The sequence below is a fragment of the Rhincodon typus genome, chromosome 13 (genome assembly GCF_021869965.1).
Source record: "Rhincodon typus isolate 14 chromosome 13, sRhiTyp1.1, whole genome shotgun sequence".
In the NCBI taxonomy this organism is placed as follows: Eukaryota; Metazoa; Chordata; class Chondrichthyes; order Orectolobiformes; family Rhincodontidae; genus Rhincodon; species Rhincodon typus.
In genome coordinates this window covers 67,051,626-67,065,310 of record NC_063344.1, presented here as the reverse complement: position 1 = coordinate 67,065,310, position 13,685 = coordinate 67,051,626, and positions in this window count along the sequence as shown.

The window sequence follows — 13,685 nt, the reverse complement described above, 5'->3', positions numbered from 1 at the left end:
ACGCCCCTGTCAATGCTGCTAACTTCACAACCACCCCTTTCAGCCTACGCGTTCCTCCAGCTATTCAACAATGGCAGGCAATGTGAAACGTGATCTCTCACTTTCTCCTTCGTCTCTTAGAGTACAAGGTGATACCCAACGGAAGGAAGCAGAGTAGAACCAGCTAGTGATGAGAATATCTTCATTTGCTGAGCTCTAAGGAGATAATGATGTTCAGCATTATGGGGTTAGCTGAGTCACTGGTGCCTGGACAGGTGTCAAGGTCTGAGATATCACTGAGACCTGAGGATAATGGTTTGTTTCTGATTTATTTGCCTTCTCATCTCCTAGCTCCTGTGATTACATCCTGGAAGGAGGGCATTCCGTACGCTTTGTCCATGTTGGCTTTCTGAAAGATAGTCCGAAACCTGTTTTCTGCCATTAGGAGCAGTTTCTCCCTGTCTACTCTGTCCAGACACTCCAAGTTTTAAGCAACTCGATCACATCTCCTCTCAACCTCTACTTCCTCTAAGGAGGACAGCTGCAACTTCACTAACCTGTTCATCTGACTGGGGTCTCGCATCCCTGGAACCATTTTCTAAATCTTTTCTGTGTCCTCTCCAAAGCCTTCACATCGGTGTGGTCTCCAGAACTGTGCCCAATGTTGCGCCATATTCTCTATGCTTTTGGGTTCCACGACCAGAACTTTGTTACTGAGGTCAATAGCTTGAGTTGGGAAATTCCCCAGATTGCCTCAATAGGAAGTGCCTCAAATAGTACAGTCTTCATTCTGGGGGTGGCTGGGAGTTCAGGGGTCTGTCAGCCCAGAAGCACATAGAGACAACAACGGGGGGAGAAACAGGTACTAAGCCAGGGTGGTTAAAAGCCCATGGTTTTCCAGCATTTTGCCTCAGTTGTTCGGTTACACTTAAAGCTACACTTATCAGGGTAGCTCCCCTTGAATCTTGTGCACACCTGCATAAACATTTGCAGTTGCAGGCTTGCTAAACAATGATGGAGTGGAAGGGTTTACAATTCACAGGCACTCTGGGGTTGTCTGGCAGGTGCCTTCTGTGTTCTGTGCCCATAAATGCTGCATTTGGGGTATCACCACCTCCACGCTGCATCTCTCTGCTCATTGCCTCTGGCCTGTGGAGCAGCATGTCTGTGAGGAATGCTCCTGCTGCTCATGCTAGTACAACATAATTCCCTGATTCACTTACAATTGTTCTGCTAAACCCCCACTGTCTGGCCCCCATTTACCACAACATGTCTGCACTGATCTGCTCAACCACACCTTTGGTGTCCTAGTCCTCAATGAAATCATTTCTCTTTCTCAACCAAGCTAATCCCATGGTATGGCCCTCATCTTCACTCCCTTAGGCTAAGGGTTGCAGAGCTAAATAGGTATGGCAGATAACTGGTTGAGCCATTTGATGTCAGATCTGGCTGGACTACGTTCAACACTATTGAGTCCTTTTCCCTTCTGCTGATACTGCTCATTGTTCTACTGGAATGCAAAAATAACGCCTGGTATCTTTTGTTGTCTGTGAACCATCTTTTTAAGCCCCTTTCTTCTATCTTCTCCATCATCACCTCCAGCCAGAATTACGAAGTTCTTATGGACTTATAACTTAAGATCGAGACCACCTGATCAGTCACCTCTATAACGTTTCACTAGCTTTCTAAAGATCAAACTTCTTGACATGTTCTAGATCTGAAATCACAACTTCTTTTAGTTCTCTCCCAACTCCCCTCATGTCCTCACTAAGCTCATCTTGTCCACGAAACCCATCTTCTGCTCCCTTGAACTTCTTTCCACTGATCTCCAATTTCTCTTCCTGACCCCTATGTTAGATGGTATGGGAGAGAAGGAGTGTGTGTGTGAGAGAGAGAGAGAGTGTGTGTGTGGGTGGGAGAGAGAGAGTGTGTGGATGTGTGTGTGTGTGTGTGTGTGTGTGGGTGGGAGAGAGAGTGTGTGTGTGTGTGGGAGAGAGAGAGTGTGTGGATGTGTGGGGGTGGGAGAGAGAGTGTGTGTGTGCGTGTGTGTGTGTGTGTGTGGGAGAGAGTGTGTGGATGTGTGTGTGTGTGGGTGGGAGAGAGAGTATGTGTGTGTGTGGGAGAGAGAGAGTGTGTGGGTGTGTGTGTGTGTGTGTGGGTGGGTGGGAGAGAGAGTGTGTGTGTGTGTGTGTGTGGACTTTGGGATGCACAACAACGCAAAGTCGCTGAGCAGAGGCTGATAGCCAAGTTCCGTACCCAGGGGGATGGCCTCAACCGGGATCTGGAGTTCATATTGCACGACAGGTGACCCCGCCACACTATACACTCTCACACAGACACACACACACACACTCTCTCTGTCTCTCTCTCTCTCCCACACAGACACACACACACACACTCTCTCTCTCTCTCCCACACACACAGAGATACTCTCTCTCTCTCCCACACAGACACACACACACTCTCTCTCTCTCTCTCTCACACACGCACATTATCATTCTCTCTCCCACACACATACACTCACACACTCTCTCTCCCCCCCACATACATACTCACATACACACTCTCTCTCCCCCATCACACGCACGTACGCACTGTCTCTCCACCCCCACCACACACACACACACTCTCTCTCTTCCCCCCAAACACACACACATCTCTCTCTTTCTCTCCCCCAACAACCCTCCCCAACACACACACTCTCTCTCCCCAACCCCTCCTCACACACACACTCTCTCTCTCCCACACCACCCACCCCCACACCCCCGCCACACACACACACACACACACACACACACACACGTGAATCAATGGGGTGAATTTGTATTTGCAGATATATTTTATTTTGTTCAAAAAGCACATAGTTTATAGACAGTCAGTCAATATGGTGTTTTATAAATTCCTACTTTAGAAATAAAACCATCCTGACTTGAAACCAAAACACAAACAGATTCTAAACAAAGCTTCACACCTAACATGCATTTGTCTGACCTAAAATGTCACCTCTTCTTTACACTGATAAAACCTTTAGTTCTCTCAGGACAGTGACTTGAAAGGAATTCAGTGATTTACATATACATATTAATCAATTAAAACCTTCTAACTGATTAAAGATTTAACAGCATCTTAGGTGTGTTTAGTACGTGCTCATTAGTGGTGTGACCCTTTGATCTTTTACTTATAAATTCTGTGACTGATACTAACTCACTCACTAACACCTGAAGGAGGAGTGAGACTCCGAAAACTTGTGATTTCAAATAAATCTGTTGGACTATAACCTGGTGTCGTGTGATTTCTGACTTTGTCCACTCAGGCACCTCCACATCCTGAAAATTCACGTTACATGTGTTCTTATTTATCTATGTAAATCAAAGGGATAATTATCATAAGTAAATTGGCAACTTACTCTTTCACGTACAGTGTATGCAGTTGATGTGCTGCAGTTAAATACAAAAGTTAATTTCAGCACTTTTAACCCACTAACTACTCAAACCCATTTCACCTTGGCAATTAAATTGACCCCATGGCGTCTCTGTGTCTAGCACCTCCCATCATTTGTAACAGAATACCTTCCTTTGTCTGAATAAACGGTGTTTGTTCTCTTAGAATTCCCTCAAGCAATTTGAATGGTCTGGTTGTGATATTCTTCAGCCATGTTGAAACTACGTGCTGGCAATATTCTCAGTAAAACAACTCTCCAGGACAAGAGATAACAAGGTGTAGAACTGGATGAACACAGCAGGCCAGGCAGCATCAGAGGAGCAGGAAAGCTGATGTTTCGGGTCTGGACCCTTCTTCAGAAATGGGGGAGGAGAAGGGGATTCTGAAATAAATACAGAGACGGGGGAGGTGGATGGAAGGTGGATAAAGGAGCAGATAGGTGGAGAGGAGACAGACAGGTCAAGGAGGCGGGGATGGAGCCAGTAAAGGTGAGTGTAGGTAGGGAGTTAGGATGGGGGTTGGTCAGTCATGGGAAGACGGACAGGTCAAGGAGGCAGGGATGAGGCTGGTAGGTAGGAGGTGGGGGTTGGTCAGTGAGGTGGGAGGAGTGGATAGATGGGAGAAAAGACGGACAAGTCAAGAGGGCAGGGATGAGCTGGGCTGGTTTTGGGATCAGTTGTTCATTGTAGGTCTTTGTTATTGTGAATGATTGCTGTCAAAACTTTTTCCCCTGCTCAGTTCTTACTCTCCTTGCACATTTTTTTACTAAAACCCTCATTGTCCTGATATGACATCCATGATCTGTTTATTTATTCCTGGAAGCAAACTCTTTAACAGCTTATACATTTTTTTACTTTGTGTCCCCACATTTTCTCATGTAGCTCATCTCAATCTCTTCCCAAATTGCGCTTGGTGTGAGTATTTCCTCAGAGCATTGAATGACAAATATTTCCCATAATCTTATCCCGTCAGCCTGAAGGCCAAATTGTGAATAAAAAAGTTTGACAGGGTAGAAATAATCTTAAATTCAAGTTCATTATGTAATGCTGCAATTGTACATGTTATTGCAAGTGTGTTGACATGTCCTTTCAGAAGATGACAGCACAGATCTCATTGTTCACTGCAGACTGTAGCTACAGGTAAATAACTATGAACTGCTGACATACAACCCTACTGGTTAATACCCTAATCCCCCTTATAAAACTCTTTATACACGTATACAGACAGACACACAAAATAATGGTTTTATGGATAGAGGGAGAATCTGGGCTGAAAGTTCAGCCTTCCATAGGGTCCACTGAGATGATCCTTTTGGACTGCTAGGACATGCTGCTCCTCAATCTCTCTCCTCCAGGTACTTTCACATGCTTGCAAGAGGCACGGAGCGACCAGTTCACAACTTATAAATCTCTGAAATGAAAAAAAAACTGCAAATGCTGGAAATCTGAAACCAAAACTGAAATTGCTGGAGAAACTCAGCAGATTCTAGCAACATCTGTGGAGAGAAAGCAGAGTTAACATTTCGGGTCCGGTGACCCTTCTTCGGAACTGCTGAGTTTCTCCAGCAATTTCTGTTTTTGTTATAAAAGTCTCTGACACAGCTTACTGCAACCGGTGAGAGAAAATAAATTGGCTTTCTTCAGGTTTTAATAGTTTTTTTTACTGCAGAGAACAAGCAGAATCTCCCTTTCCTGAAGTCTGACAATTTCTACCTATCTCCTCCACAAACCCCCACACCCCTCCCCAAGCAAGCTGTTCAGTTACCTTGGAGCCAAACACACAGTCATTAGCAGGCAGAAGACCTTTGTCATTGACAACTGCAGACAGAGGAACTGCTTCAGTGATACCCTCAAGGCCTCACTGGCGAAGTGTGGTATTCCCACAGACACCTAGGAATCACTAGCACAAGACTGTCCAAAGTCGAGGAGGACCATCTAGGAAGGTATTGAGCACTTCGAGACTTGCTGTTGGGAAAAAGTGAAAGCCAGGTGGAAACAGCAAAAGGGGCATGCTGCCACACCAACACCCCACCCACTCTTTCCTGTGACCACCTTCTGCCCCAGGTGTAATAGAGCCTGCAGAAGCCATCTATAGACTCATCCTTAGAGTGGAAGAGAGTCATCCTCGTTTGCGAGGGACCGCCAATGATGATGATGATCCCACAATTCAATCAACTACTGGTTGTTGACTGAATTTCCCTCCCTACGCACCCCGTGGCTTCAGCTTATCTGCTGTAAAGACCCCCACTGCTTGAACAAATAGCAGTGCAAACAGCACTATTAATAAATGTCAGTAACCTGCTTCCACAAACATTGGTTTTAAAAAGTCCTTTATCCATTTCAGTCCACAATCAAAACTACAGAAAAATAAACACATATGGTCTTTACAAATTGCAGATCTTTCTGCAACTTTGCCTTGTCAAGCCAGTGGCAGGCCAAAGTGGATTATAAGAGAACATACTCAAAAGTAACCAGGAACTTTCACCATTGCTGATCTCAAGGGTTACTCCAAGAATAATTAGAACGCTTTTCTGATAGCGACTCAATGTTTGCCAGACACGGTGGAAAACAAACTTCATGTGATTGTAATAACACAGTGTGTGGAACTGGAGAAACACAGCAGGTCAGGCAGCATCAGAGGAGCAGGAAAGTTGACATTTCAGGTCGGGACCCTTTTTCTGAAGAAGTTCCCGACCCAAAATGTCAACTTTCCTGCTGCCTGGCCTGCTGTGCTCCTCCTGCTCCACACTGTATTATCTCTGACTCCAGCACTGGCAGTTCTTAATATCTCTTCATGAGATTGTGAATCTTCTTTGTTAAGGAACAAAGGATTTTGACCCAGGTGAGGGGAGAACCCAACTGCATGATGGAACTACCATGCTGAAGTATTTGTAACCATGACATTGCAGTTTGAAAGCCAGTCAGCTGAAAGCAGCCATCTTTACTGCCAAGCGTAGGAAAGGCAAGCGAAGCAGCTCTCTCACTGGAAGGTACCATCAGCCTAACAGCTAAGCCTTGAGCCCCTTGTGAACTGTGTCTACCTCCCTTCCAACAATGAATTGTACAGGAACATCCAATGAGTTTCTGCAAGACCAACTCCAGAATCATAAAATCTTTACAGTGTGGAAGCAGGCCATTCAGCCTGTTGAGTCTGCATTGACCCTTCGAAGAGCATCTCACCCAGACCCGTTCCCTACTCTATCCCTGTAACACTGCATTGCCCATGGACAATCCACCTAAGCTGAACATCTTTGGACTGTGGGAGGAAAGTGGAGCACCTGGAAGAAACCCACGCAGACATGGAGAGAATCTGCAAATTCTACACAGATAGTTGCTTAAGGGTGGAATCAAACCAGGGTCCCTGGCACTGTGAGGCAGCAGTACTAACCACTGAGCCACCGTGCTGCCCTACTTCAGCAGAAAAAGGACACTTCAGCTACATGTTGAAATATTATCTCTGTTGGGAACCAAAAGCCTGTGAATTACAGCCAGACAAGGATACCAGCCATAAACTACGAACTGACTCTTTGACTTAGTACTTGGTCACATGTACTTACCTCTACTTTTAATTTATAATTGTATGTGTGGAGTTTGAATCTTCTGTTGTATTTCAGAACATAGATTAGCCATTTAATGTTTGTACCCACACTGATTTCAGAACAATAAACTGTTCTCTCAGTTTATTTAAAATCTCAATTAAAAACTGTCTGGCTAATTCTTTACAATTAGCACATAAACTTTTGGGTAAGCACACTGGAATAACAAGTTCATCTTTCAAATTGTTAAACATATGTGAGACAATCAAAGAAAGAAAGGATAAAACAGCAAAACAATTCTATTCTTTCTACCTGGTCATAATAATATCTAATATAGTCACATTTTCCAATACATGTCATGACAATTCCAGTTATCTTATGCACACTCAATAATCATACTTGATAAAGCTTAAATTGTTGATTCCCAATTATGGGTCATGAACTCATAAGTGCCAATTGTTACATGATAGCCCCATGTCGTGAACCAGAGATTGTTCACATAAATGACATAACCAGTTTCTCAACGTGATCAGTTTACATAATTTAATAATTTGATTTATCATTTTGTCTGTAAACCCAGATTACTTAACTTCAATTGCTTATATTTGGTTTGGAACCAACAGCAAATTAACAAAATTTGGACAGCATAGCCAAAATGCAGTGGTTGTAATGCTTACATTATTTGTAATGTCAATGACAGGAACCACAGAGAATCAACCTATTTTCATTCTGTGAAAAAGAAAGTGCTGGAGCCAGATGTGGAATGAAACTATAGAAAGCAACATACATTTAAACACCCAGATGTCCTGTAAAGATCAGAATTACTGAAAGTTGGTAAGTCACCTGGTGCAGATGGAATGCATGCTAGATTTCTGAAAGGTGCAGAAATTGAAAATAACAAAGGCACTGACCACAGTTTTTCAATCCTCATTGGATATGGGCGAGGTGCCAGAGGACTGGAGGGTTGCTCCTGTCAATTCATGGCAGCAATGAGGATAAATCAAGTAATTGCAGGACAATCAATTTAACATTGATGGTGGGAAGGTTATTGGAAGCTATTATCAAGATAAAATAAGTTTTCATTTGAAGAGACATAGACTAATCAAGGAGAACCAGCATAGGTTTTTAAAGAGAAGTCATTCCTGATTAATTTGCTAAAATTCTTTCATGAGTATATAGATAAGGCAGATTAGTGCTGTTTTAAGAATCAGGGCTGTTTCACTCAAAGGATCTATCTTTCCCCACAGATCACATAAAGATGCCCCTTCAGATCATGCTGAGATTGCAACCATACATTCATTCAGATCTTCCATATTTCCTGAATCTGTTATGTAACAGTCTACATAATTAGAAATAATCAGTCCAGTATAATATATTCAACTTAAAATGCTCAACAGTCTCCTTCTCCTGCTGCTGTATGAACATTTGGTTGATATGATAATGTCACATATCCCTATTACTTCCATGTAGAGTTAGTGTAGGATAGTGTCACATATCATTTAATATACATTTAAGGCATATAAAACACTAAAAACATCTGGTTCAAATTCTTTATCATAAGTCAAAGTGACAATAAATCACAAGCTTTTACATGCAGTATGTAGGAGATGTAGGCACCAATTAGGATCATAAATGCCAAGGACTCTTTTAGAATATTGCAATTCTTTGGTCTTGGCTACTTACGTTAGTGTCAGCGAAACTAGCTGGAGTTTTGCAAAGTGGTCCATCGCTTTGTAAACATTTTCTGTTTCGTTATGAAAATCAAACTTGAATACCATTTGTCATCACATTCTGTGTGTGTGTGTGTGTGTGTGTGTGTGTGTTTATGCTGTTAACACTGCTGCTATCATTTAGTTAAAAAATACCTTTGTTGTGCATACATTTTATGTCATAACTCTTACAATCCTCATTGTAAAAGGCCTTATTTATAATGGACACCACCTAACAATTAGTATTCCCTTTTCACACTCCCCTTCTAAAAGTCTGTTTGCTACAAATGTTTATGTTCCTGGTGTGTTTTAATATACCTCAATATTAGATCATTCTATACAATGCCAATTGTCTTATTATGCTGAAAAACCTCTTGGTTACCATATATACATTCTACATATTTGAATTGTGTGATGATTACATGCTGCTTCTGCCAAAAGACGAAAAGGTTGTGTGCACCACAACAGAATGACAACAGGGCCAAGTGCTACTTATTGATTCTGCACTGTTACTGACAGTACCTTTGCCAGCTTTGTTGCTGATAATGCAGCTTTCACTCATTAAAAACAGTGCTCACTGACTAGCTCGTTGGTAAATCATCTTGTCCAACTAACTGAGCCAAGTAAGAGTGGCAGCTGGTGACAGCTGGAAACAAAGAATATGCAAAGATTTAGAAACAAAAACAAAGTTGCTGGAAAAGCTCAGCAGGTCTAGCAGCATCCGTGAAGGAAAAATCAGAGTTAACGTTTCGGGTCTGGTGACCCTTCCTCAGAACAGAGTTGCCAGACCTGCTGAGCTTTTCCAGCAACTTTGTTTTTGTTCCTGATTTACAGCATCTGCAGTTCTTTTGGTTTTTATTTTGCAAAGATTTAGAGTTCCTGCCCAAAGGCATCTTTGGCAGTGTATAGGGTATGGTTATTGGCTCAGCACTGCGACGATTGAAATGGCTCAAGATGTCAAAATATGCCTGCGACACTAGCTCTTGGAGTTTTTCCATTTGTGTGCACAGACCTCAAGGCTGGGATTTGCTGCCCAATACTCACCAATTTTTTGATAGGCTTTCGGAGGTGAACAGGTGGGGAAAACACTATTTCTGCATGTTCTTAATTTCTTTTGGGTCAACTACTATATCATTGCAACATGCCTGCCCTTAACAATTTGCAAGAGAACTGTGTTCTGCAACCCATCTCCTATCAAATTTGCCTTAGGAATGTTGATCACTGGCATTGGCTGTTGTCATGACAGTGGAGCAAAGATTCTAATCAATTTATCAGCCCATTTATTGCACAGGCCAGAGAAGAAATAACATTTTTTTAAAAAAGGGTAACCAACAACTTAGAAGGTCTTGGCACCATTGAGCAGGAGTAGTAAGGTGAGATCAACTGTAAGTTTCTCTTCTCTATCCCTTCCGCCCTTCTGTCTATACCCGACCCTCTTAAAATAAATGAAATTCAGGGAAGCAGAGTACAGGGAATCTACTCATGGTATGTTAATGAGTCCATGCTACATATCTAGTTAACACCAAAGATGCTTCACACAAATGAAAAATCTAGGCCTGATCTTCCACAATTTATTGTCCATTAAGGCGCCACTGTTGAGTACAACTCAACACTCATATAACAGCCATGCACAGACTCTGCATTTCAGGTCACCGTATAGCTGCCATCAACCCAGAAAGTACTAACTTGACTAATCTGTGATGTGGACTTCTTGGGTCAGACACACAGCCAGTCATGATATGATCTCTGTGATGTCCTATACATTAGCTCAGATAACATATGCCACCTTATTCTAGTTGGTACAGATGTTTAGTAGTTTATTATTGACACAAACTATTTACATTGCTAAAATATCACAGATGTACACATATCTGGGTTCTGTGCTTACTGGTTTTCATGTACATCACATATACATAAATGACTAATTTAACACATTAGACTGGCTCCATTGAGACCCTGACTGATGGTGGGAGAGTATTTTTGTACTGGACTGTCATATGTCAGGATATCATGTAACTGTTTTAAAGGTACATTACCTGTCTGGTCTAGAATCTATGCAACAACACAATAGTTTGTGCTCTTTAAAGTGACTTAAATTAAAAGTGTTAGCTCCAACACACTAAGTGCCTAAGTAAAAAAGACACCATTCCAGAAGTCGAGTTTAAATAACTCAATTTCTGGTAGCACTAACAACTTATATTTATAGAGCAGCTTTAATATATTAAAATGCTCAAAGTCAGTTCACAGGAGTTTTAAAATAATCTTGGACATTGAACTGCTTTAGATGGTGTTCGAGAAGATGATCAAAATATTGGTCGAAGTGATGATTTTTGTAGAATAAGGTATTATATCTGACAGTGCAATGTGCTAATGAACAACAGTCTACATTGTCACTGGAAGTGATGCAGTGTCACAAGATCATGCTTTCTCATGCCGCCTTGTAGTAACACGAAGCCACAGTAAGATTTTTCTTAAACAGTTTTCCTTACCTTAGAAGACTCTATAAATATTATTTAACAGTAGTAGAAACATCTTCCCTGTATCTGGCCTGTCTATCCGTTAGAATTTTATTTGTTTCAATCAGCTCCCCTCTCGTTCATCTAAACTCTAGTGAATACAAGTCCAGTTGAACCAATCTCTCGTCATGCAAGAGTTCTGCCATCCCCAGTGTCAGACTGGTTAACTTTTGCTGCACTCAGTCTATGGCAAGTAATCTCCAGAGCAAGGAAGTCTTCAAGCAGGTCCCAATCAAACAGAAGTTTGGCTAAATTGGCAGAGAAGATTTCCTAGATAATGCACTGCATCCAGCCTTGCTGGGAAGGCAGTCAATAGTATATTCAATTCAGACAACATCTTCTCAGGTAGAGATTTACAAAGAAAAAGCTACATAAGGGGACAAAATAAAAGCACTCAATGCCCACTTCAAACTGCTAAAACATACCATTGTTGGGTGGGCTAAATTTAACAAGCACACCCAACAATGTATTTATACCTTTTTTTCAAAGATTAGTACAGACTTTCAGAGAACTATAGCACACCAGCCTAAAAGAAAAATGAGTCAGGAACAGAAATATTGACGGAATGTTGGATGAACATTGTTGCAGTTGTGGGATGACTTTACATTAACAAAGACAATTCAAGTGAGAGGCCAGGTTGAGGTCAGGGATCAACATCAATAAGTGTTTTGGGTTGACAGGTAGAAACACATCCCAAAAATGGCTCACTCAATGGTGCATGTAAAGTTTAAATGCAAACATGTAAGTAAACAAAACAGGGGAGGCAGGAAAAGTGTGAATCAATCACTAAAGCTAAATATTTCCAATGTGATAGGAAAAAAACAAAAGCACTGAAGTTGTCCCACTACAGAGTTGAAATGCCATTTTTGCAAGAATGGTCACTTCCAAGCTGTGTGCCACAGCAGAGTGTGCACAAAGGCAAGTTTTTGAACGGCATTAAGAGGCATGAAATAGAAGATATCAACAATACAAGGGTCACAAGTTCTTCAGCAGGGGTATGTAGAGACAGAGTCACAGATATAAATAAACTGTGACAAGATGGTATACAGTTAAGCATAGAGAAAGGACTGGAACAAAAACAGACTTTGCTGGAAAAGCTCAGCAGGTCTGGCAGCATCTGTGAAGAAAAATCAGAGTTAATGTTTTGGGTCCAGTGACCCTTCATCAGATTGTTCTACAGAAAGAAAGTGACAGAGATATAATTTCCTCTCTCTCTCTCCTTTCCACTAGAATCATGTAGATTAAAATTGTAGACAAATAAACAGATGTACAAGTACTGCTTGTGATGAATTGAAGAAAACATTTCACTGTAAATCTCTACCAGAATGGAGTCAACGTTCATGAGTATAATTTGGGATTATTTTACATGATATATTTGTAACCTTGACGTAATCTGTGCTCCTTCAGTTATAAGTTCAGACAGAATGCTAGACACTGTTGTGCTAAACAAAACCTTTATTAAGATGGAAGGAAAACTCTGAAAAATGTTACTCAGATAATATCTACCAATACAGCCAGCATTTTGAACCTTGTATTCAACATGTGTAAATTCACACACAGCTTTAACATTTAATGACTTTGCTAACACACTTCACGAAAATCATTCCAGTGGTATATTGTAATGCATGGTTTTCTGCACACATGTAAAACATAGTTAACAACATAGTTAATGCATGCATTTAAAACAGTCTGAATCTTTTTGGATAAGTAACAAAATAATAATTGTTATAAACAATAAGTCTTAGAGGATGCAATGTAGGGATTTAATGCAATGATGCTGAGTAAACAGTGTGGTCCCAGCTTTAATTTGACCAGGTAATGTCACATTTCTGCAGTGCTTGTCATCTTTAAACATAATGTCATTGACCACTCCTATCAGTGGAGCTCACTTACCAAGTCAATCAGCTCCTAATGTGTGCATTAAAGTTGCCTTACTAAAGAGATGCCAAACTGTGGCCTCCTCTGCTTTATCAGGTGGGATATGAATGATCTAACTTTTCAAAGGAAAGCAGAGGAATGGATCCCACTGTAGCATCAGCCAATGTCATTAAAACTACCGCTCCTGTCAGCTTCCCAAGTGAGGGAGCAGGAGCTCTTAATTATTCCAATGCATGAGCAATAGTGCAATGTCTTCAGGAGGAGAAGGAGAGACAGAACTTTAGGGCTCCTCACATTCCACACCATCATTCTCCCCATCCAAACCCCCATCCCATTGCCACCAATATCAACACCTGCCCCCCACTTGTGCATGTATGGGAACTGATTACATTTGTAAAACGTATGTTTCATTATTCATATGTTGTCTTGTGTAATTAGTTATTCTGTAACATTGAAATTATTTCTGATCGTTAGATTTATTCCAGGATTTAGATTTCAAATCTCACCCTGTGTTCCTTGTACCCAGTGTCATCGGGTCAGAATTACTGTATATAGTTTGAAGTTATTTACATCCTATTATAATAGTCACACCGAATTTGGGCAGGTGGATTATTTACCTAATGTCCC